The sequence below is a fragment of the Macaca fascicularis genome, chromosome 2, assembly GCF_037993035.2.
Source record: "Macaca fascicularis isolate 582-1 chromosome 2, T2T-MFA8v1.1".
NCBI classification, from domain to species: domain Eukaryota; kingdom Metazoa; phylum Chordata; class Mammalia; order Primates; family Cercopithecidae; genus Macaca; species Macaca fascicularis.
Window position 1 is genome coordinate 95,535,163 of NC_088376.1, and position 8,447 is coordinate 95,543,609.

An 8,447-nucleotide genomic window follows, 5' to 3' on the forward strand; every position below is an offset into this window, starting at 1 on the left:
CTAGATGTGGGTTCCAGAAATATGAGTTCTAGCAAATCTTACAGGTGATTCTGATGAATTGTAAAGTTTAAGAATCACGACTCTAGACACAACATGTACAAAGGCATGGAAAAAATGTGGTCTTCTCCAAGCCATACTCAAATATGAGAATGGTGATCCTAGTGCCTATCAGAGATGGCAACACCAAACCTAGTTCAATTCTTGTTTAACAGAAAAATAGAATAGGAAAGAACTATTATTTGTTAAACAGAGAGTATATACCAGGCCCTATGCTTCACATTGTTTCTCTTATCTAATCCTTACTACATCCCTATTATTAATATGATATCCATTTTACAGCTATGGAAGTTGAGGTTCTGAGAGTTACAGAACTTGCCCAACCTCACTCAACTAGTAAGTACCAGAACTGGGATTTGAACCCAGTTCTCTCTGACTCTGGAACCCAGGGAATTTTCTATGCCAGCCCACTGCTTCCAGGAAAAAGAGTTGAAGATGAAGAGGTGAGGGCATTTCAGCAGCTTCACTCACTAAGACTCCTGGGAATGGAGCAGGCTGACACAGCAGCCATTGTTTGATGTCAAAAACTGGCTTTTTGACTTTATTATCATGCCTTTGGAGATGGAGCCCAAAATGAGCAAATTTGCCTTTAGGTATCAGAGAAGTTCCATATCAGATAATGATTCTGGCTATGCACTGGAGGAGTACTTCAGGGTCCCCTGGGCCTTAGACCAGAGCAGAACCAGCTCTATTTTGCTTGCTTATCAGCGGAAAATGTCCTTATATTAACATCCCTGGAAAGAAACATCTGATTAAAGGGCTTGTATACCAGTTGCCACCACATGATAATGAGATATAGTACTGTCAGTCTTTGAATGAAGATGAGAATAAAGAATTCCAAGTGTTCAGTGCTTAGCAGCAGAAAGAAGCACTTGGAAGAGGCATGATTAAACTTTTGTCTAGAGCAGTAATGCACGCTATGTGTGAGCAACGTGGGTTGAAGATCAACGGAGATAAAACTGCAGTGTTTGCCTCTCGAGTGGGCCCTGGAGTGTGCTGGTACTCATTCTGTTTTGTCTGTTTCACGTATAAAGAGCTGCTGGTCAACCTCGTCTATTTTTATCAGGATGAAAAAATTCACTGTGGCAGGCACCATGCTGAATTGCTCAAACCCTGAAGCTCAGCATGTGCTGAGATAATTTTGTTGATGTTTGCACAGAAACTGAGAGTCACCATTGGCACATGAAACACTTCTGCTGCCTTGAGCGCAAAATGGTCCCCAGAGGACAACGTATGTTATGAAGGATGGCCACCCATTCTGCTGTGGCTGTTTTGAACATGTCTACACAGAGTGCTGTGAAATCTGTGGGAACATATTAGTGTCGATCATGTGCAGATGACCTATGATGGGAAGTGTTGGCGTGCTGCAGAAGCATGCTTTTCTCGTGCCTAGCATAAATCCTTTTTGTTGGATATCTCTTCTTTCCCAAAGTCAGATTTATTACTCAAAAATATGCAACCTTGGGCTGGGCATGGTGGCTTAGGCCTGTAATCCCAGCATTTTGGGAGGGCAAGGCGGGCAAGTCACAAGGTCAGGAGTTGGAGACCAGCCTGGCTAATATGGTGAAACCCCATCTCTACTAAAAATACAAAAATTAGCCAGGCTTGGTGGTGGGCACCTGTAGTCCCAGCTACAAGGGAGGCTGAGTCAGGAGAATCGCTTGAACCTGGGAGGCAGAGCTTGCAGTGAGCTGAGATCACACCACTGCACTCCAGCCTGGGTGACAGAGCATTACTATGTCAAAAAGAAAAGAAAAGAAAAGAAAAGAAAGAAGAAAAGAAAGAGAGAGAGAGAGAAAGAGAGAAGGAAGGAAGGAAGAAAAGAAAAGAAAAGAAAAGAAAAGAACAAGCTAAAGCAAAACAACCAGAACCTTGCAAGTAAAAATTACTGACCTGATATGGACTGGGCACAAGATGAATAGTGTTTCTGCTCATGGCAACCACCCAGGCCCTGCAAACAGTAGAAGGCTCCAGAAATTGGATCTGGACCATGGGGCTTCAGGGTAGGCTAACGATCAAACACAGGGGTATGAAAATCCCTGGGGTTTTTGTCAGATTTGAAACCAGAGCAACGTGCTCAGGATTCTATGGATTCTTTGGCTTTGTCCAACATCACAGTAGCTTCAGAGGATGGATGAAGCAAGCTGAGGTCATCCTTATATTCTCTGCAAACTCTGAAAAAAAACGGAGGCAGAAGATTGTGAGAAAATCAGCAGTATGGAAACTTTGAACTCTGCTGCATGGAAGTACAGAGTCCTTAAAGAGTCTAAGTTCAAAATTTTGTCTAGAAAAAAAAAATCATGCCTGATGAAAAACTAGTACATCTGCCAGTACTCAGACAATCCAAGTCTCAATCCAGACCACAGAAGGCCAGATGATGTCATTGACAATGGAAACTGCAACATCAAGATCAGGCAGTGTCCAGTGAGTGACAAGACCTGGGTGTACCATTCTGAAGAGAGGGGATCCAGATCTCATCACCATTTCCACAGGAGAAGTAGAAAGTCCCACTCTGACAATATCCTGAACATTGTTACAGAAAGAGAATATTCTCCCAAGGACAGGCTGCAGCTTTACATCCCCAATAAGTACAGTAATTTATGTGGAATAAAAGGGCCCAGGAAATCCAAGCATACATCCAGAATGCCGATCTCTATAGACAGCATGCCCATCCACTTCCGACCATTTCTATGTCCCCAGGAGTGAAGAGGTTTCTGGGATTCCTGGTGTTCCTCCTTCTCGTCCTCCTCTTCCAACTCAGAACAAAGGGATATTTTCTTGAACAATCAGTCCCTCAACCCCAGCCACAGAGATACGCCTACTATAGAGACGCCCTTTCCAGTCCAACTCCCTGCCCATCAGCTTGGTTAGAGGACAACTAAATTCAAGAAGAAAAGCAGACACAAATGCAAAAACTATTATTTCTTAAGATAGTAGCTATGGAGGTAAATGTGTTTAAAATATAACATTAACCATCAAAATCCTATTTTTTTTCTTACATAAAACAGTTGCTAAAATAGTTTAAAGTGTTTTGCCTGTGTAAATGAGAAGTCAACGGCTGTTTACAGCATCAGATTAATGTTTGAAAGGTGAACTTTCTCCTGTTTACCCTCCTTAGATGGTACCTAACGGGAACATTACAGTTTTACACAGTGCTTTGGTCTCTGATCCTTAAGAGAATACTCAAGAAACTGCCTCGAAGTGATTGGACAAGGGTGTCGATTTTAGAAGATGGAAAACTCCAGCCACCTCGGAAAAGCAATAGTGTTTGTCATTCAGGTCAATCACATTGGCTGAGGTCCTGATTAGTCCATCTTATGAGGCAGAGGGCAAAAATTAACCACCTCTACTCAATCTCAGTTATGAGTTAAAGTCCTAGCTTTCCTCTCTCTGGGAATTTAGCCCTCTGTTAGGGATTAACTGAGTCCAGGGGACTCCAAATTAAATGGGGCTTAAACAGATTTAAGCAGAAAGCAGTTCTGTGTAGATCTCACCTCTTGGCTGCTTACCCTCCAGCATCTTGCACGTCCCAGATGGTGAGTCCCATCCATAATCCTAGCTACTCCGTAGGCTGAGGCAGGAGAATCACTTGAACCTGGGAGGCAGAGGTTGCAGTGAACAGAGATCATGCCACTGCACTCCAGCCTGGACAACAGAGTGAGACCCTGTCTCAAGAGAGAGAAAAAGGAATATGCCTATCTCAAAAGAAAAAAAAGGAATATGCCAAAATGTTAAAAGAGCTTCTCCCTCAATCCTTTATAAGAATTATGTTCATTTCACAGATGAAGAAGGAGAGTGGTTACCTCTAGAGATTTGTAATAGTGGGTGGCTTATTCCAATTATTCATACTGCTATATATTTTTCTATAATCCTACCCTTTGCTCTTATCCCAGGAGGTGGGAGGCAGGATCCTGAAAGAAAAATTCAAAGAATATCACTGAGACTCAAATATATCCCCCGTGCCCAATGGCACAGCACTGCCACCTGTCACGGACATTAGCCCTCTGGGGAACTAAGAATGGAAGTGGCATTGGACTTCCCTGAGAGATCTGGTCCCTTGAAAGCCTGAATAGACCATTCTGTAGGTGCAGCTACGACGACATTTGATTTACAATTTAATTTAATTTTTCAAAACCTGAGCTATCCCAGATCCAAGGCCACAGGACTGTGAGCTCCTCTCAGGGGAATCTGGAACTTTCCTGGTGCTGTCTCAGACCCCCAGCCTTCATTTCTGCCTTATCCAGTTCCCTGGTTCAGGATTACTTTGTAAATCAGAAAACGCAGCTTCCTTCTGTTGTTAACTGACCTGATAGTTCTTTATGCCCACAGCTCACCCAGATCCTGTTTGAGCCAGTTGGTGACCCAGCCATTGGCCACCATGCTCCTGCCTCCCTGGTCCCTACCCTGCTGGCCACCCACAGCCACCCCTCAGATTGGAGTTCCCACCAGCCAGCACTGTCACACCAGCTCTAGGCCCTGTACTCAGCACACATACAACACGATGTTTTGCTGGTGAAAGTAGTGATCCAGAGGAAGCAGTCAGATTTTATTACTGGTGGTGGCATAGACAGGAATTTGAACTGGTCCTGGCTATAGTTAATAACGCAGAAACTAGCTGAGACAATTCAAGTGCTTTTTATTTTTTGCTGTTTCTATCTCTTTGACTGCACTAGCCACTTTCTTTTGCCACTGAGCTTTGCTGTTACCATTAAATTTTGTCTCAAATGGAAATTCTTGGATTCTGAACAGAGTCAGATTCATCAGTTGTATCTTAAATGCCCCAGCTCCCAATGGTTCTTTCTTAAAATGTGCGTGCTTGTGAAATAAGAGAGGGAAATGTCTCCAGCAGCATTGCCAGCTCCCTGCCCCAGAGGACTCTAAATTTTATCTCCAACTCCTTAGGCTGCAAATTCTACCTACCATTAGGCTCTAAAGCAAATTTCATTTTCAGGCAACTTGAGGCATCTGGACCAGTAATTCAGGCCTCTGTATCCCTAGTGTTGTGTCTAGTTCCACTCTGAACTGACTAATGGAATGGAAATGACCTGTAACCAAGCCACTGCCATGAAACCACATGTGACCTGGATCTCCTGCCTGAGTCCCCAATGCCAGACTAGCCTGGCATCCCAAGGACATAAAGGCAATTACCCTGTAGGAGGGCCAGGTCCTTCTCAGTCGCTGTCACAGGGACTATGAGAGGTGCTGTTGTTGGTTGTTGTAAGGTGTTGTGAGCAGAGGGGAAAGGACACAACCTGGGGTCTTGGCTTAGCCCTGGCCCAAGCCAGAGGTGGTGGACCTTGGGTAGTAACCGAGGGATGTTCGTTAGCCAGACTTCAGGGGGAAAGAAGCCTGAGGGGCTGATCTCAAAACCACCAGCTGCTGGAGCTCTACCCTACCTCCTGCCAGGCTCAGAGATGGCTCCTAAATCAGGTTGTGCTTAATCAGCAGAGAACATCTGTGAACACAGCCAGGAGGGAGGGGGTCAGACAAAGCCAGTCTCCCTTCCACTTGCTGGGCCTCAGTTCCCTCAATTGTATTATGAGAAGATTGGATCAGGTGATCTCCAATTTTATTTCTCGTTTTGTGAACGCACTAGAAGGCCTATTCCATTCTATAATCAGACAGAACAATAATATTATCTAAAAGCGTATCTTGTGAGAAACAAATTAGATAATATGTGCAAAAGTGTTCTGTGAAGCAATGTCTTATGCTTATGAGATTAATTGCTATTAATTATCATAATTATCCTGCTCTTTCCCAGGCTGTTAACCATTATACTCTGTTAGTTAATGCTGCTATTACTGTCACTTACATCTTGCAACCCTATTGCTGTGTTCTCCTACACTGTCACAATATTTCACCCACCACCATCTCAGTCACTATCAACTTTAGCACCCTGTTTTAAAAAATAGGTTTTATTGTCATAATTCAGGAATGGCGAGGCCAAGGGATGAAATGACTGCCATTGAAAAGATAGTTCATCAATGAGAACACATGGACACAGGGAGGGGAACATCACACATCAGGGCCTGTTGAAGGGTGGGGGACAAGGGGAGGGAGAGCATTAGGACAAATACTAATGCTTCAAACCTAGATGACAGGTTGATAGGTGCAGCAAACCACCATGGAACATGTATACCTATGTAACAAACCTGCACATTCAGCACATGCCTTCCAGAACTTAAAATAAAAATATTTTTTTAAAAAAAGTTCATTACTCACAGTTCCTAAGAGAAAGGGGCACACTATGCCATCCAAGGCCACATGGGGAAGTACCAGGATTGGTCACAAGCCAGAGGGAGCAAAGGAAAAATGTGGGCAAGAGTCTTATCATGCTTTTCACAAGAAGAAATGGGCAAGGCAGAGCAAGCAGGCTTAGGATTGGCTAGTTTGAATAATTTCAGTGGGCTCTGGAGCATCAGGGTTGTCCCTGCTTGCCTGTTACCTAGCCCTGGGGTACCTGGAGCAGGGGGTTAGTAGCCCAAGTGTCAGAGCCTCATAAGGGAGGTGGTTGGGGTGTTGAGAGGAGTTAGCTAGCTTGCTTTAGGTAGACGGCAAGGTAAGGGTTTTTGGAGAGCTCTTTGTATAATCAGCAGGCTCCCCCAAAAAAGTTTATTCTCCATTTGTGGGCATAAACACGGTGGTGCCCCCTTTCTGCTGCACAAATCTTTCTTCTTTCGCTTACTAAACTTTAACTCCAACCTCACCCTTGTGTCCAACCTCCTTAATCATTTTAAACATAAAACAAAAAACTCCAGGTATTAAACAACAAAAACCTGACATCTTAATACATTGGCAACACTACAACAGTACCGTCTTCGGATTGGTTGGTTTGCCTATGAAAGGCATGCTCCTGGGCAGGTTGATTGCTATCTCTTAAGAATTAGCTAACCCCAGATAGGGAGTTCCTTTCAAAATCCACAAGGTCCCAAGCTGCCAAAGCATCAAAATAAAAAGACATGCTTACACGCCCCAGCTAAGTACTGTTCCTATCACAGTTAACCTGATTGAAAATGAGAGTTTGGCCGGGCGCGGTGGCTCAAGCCTGTAATCCCAGCACTTTGGGAGGCCGAGACGGGCGGATCACGAGGTCAGGAGATCGAGACCATCCTGGCTAACACGGTGAAACCCCGTCTCTACTAAAAAATACAAAAAACTAGCCGGGCGAGGTGGCGGGCGCCTGTAGTCCCAGCTACTTGGGAGGCTGAGACAGGAGAATGGCGTAAACCCGGGAGGCGGAGCTTGCAGTGAGCTGAGATCGCGCCACTGCACTCCAGCCTGGGTGACAGAGCCAGACTCCGTCTCAAAAAAAAAAAAAAAAAAAAAAAAAAAAAGAAAATGAGAGTTCACAGTTAAAAGAGGTCTTTCTCTACCCTTCAGTCTTCATTCAACAAGCATCTACTAAGCACCCACTATGTGGTGCACACTATGTTAAGCCCCCAAGTACAAAGAAGAAAAACAGTCCTTTTATTTAAGTAGGAGTAACATAATGAAACAAGTTACAACACCTGTGAGAAATGTTATGCTAGCAGGAAGCCTGGACTGTTCCATAATGGAAGAGGCCCCAAACAGCCTGAAAGGGACCCAATTCCTCAATGCCTCTCCTTCCCTCCCCTAACTCCATAGGTGGAGCTCAGGAAGACAACCTGTGGAAAAAGAGCTAAATTCTCTTCATCTTTTCCCATTGTTTCATCCAATAAAGTTCTTTAGAATAAAACCTTTGAACAAAATCTTTCTCTCTTTCCATGTCCTAGAACTAACCATAAGAAAATCATGCTTTGGGGCCAGGTGTGGTGGCTCACACCTGTAATCCCAGCATTTTGGGAGGCTGAGGCAGGTGGATCACTTGAGGTCAGGAGTTCGAGACCAGCCTGGCCAACATGGTGAAACCCCATCTCTACTAAAAATACAAAAATTAGCCAGGTGTGGTGGCATGTGCCTGTAATCACAGCTACCTGGGAGGCTGAGGCAGGAGAATCATTGAACCCAGGAGGCGAAGGTTGCGGTGAGCTGAGATGGTGCCACTGCACTCTAGTCTGGGCAACAGAGTGAGACTCTGTCAAAAGAAAGAAAGAGAGAAAGAGAGAAAGGGGAAGAGGGGGAAAGGGGGAAAGGAGAAAGGAAGGAAGAAGGAAGGAAGGAAGGAAGGAAGGAAGGAAGGAGGGAGGGAGGGAGGGAAGGAAGGAAGGAGGAAGGAAGGAAGGAAGGAAAGTAGGAAGAAAGAAAAGAAGAGAAAGAAAGAAAGAAAGAAAGAAAGAAAGAAAGAAAGAAAGAAAGAAAGAAAGAAAGAAAGAAAGAAAGAAAGAAAGAAAGGAAAGAAGGAAGGAAGGAAGGAAGGAAGGAAGGAAGGAAGGAGGAAAGAAGGAAAGAAAGAAAGAAAATCATGCACT

General features: G+C 44.3%; 2 pseudogenes; both read left to right on the top strand.

The window, feature by feature from the left end:
• The first annotated feature begins 606 nt into the window (after positions 1-606).
• Positions 607-1,541, top strand: LOC102120574 (prickle-like protein 1 pseudogene; annotated as a pseudogene).
• A 351-nt stretch (positions 1,542-1,892) lies between these two features.
• Positions 1,893-2,991, top strand: LOC135964361 (prickle-like protein 1 pseudogene; annotated as a pseudogene).
• Positions 2,992-8,447: the final 5,456 nt, after the last annotated feature.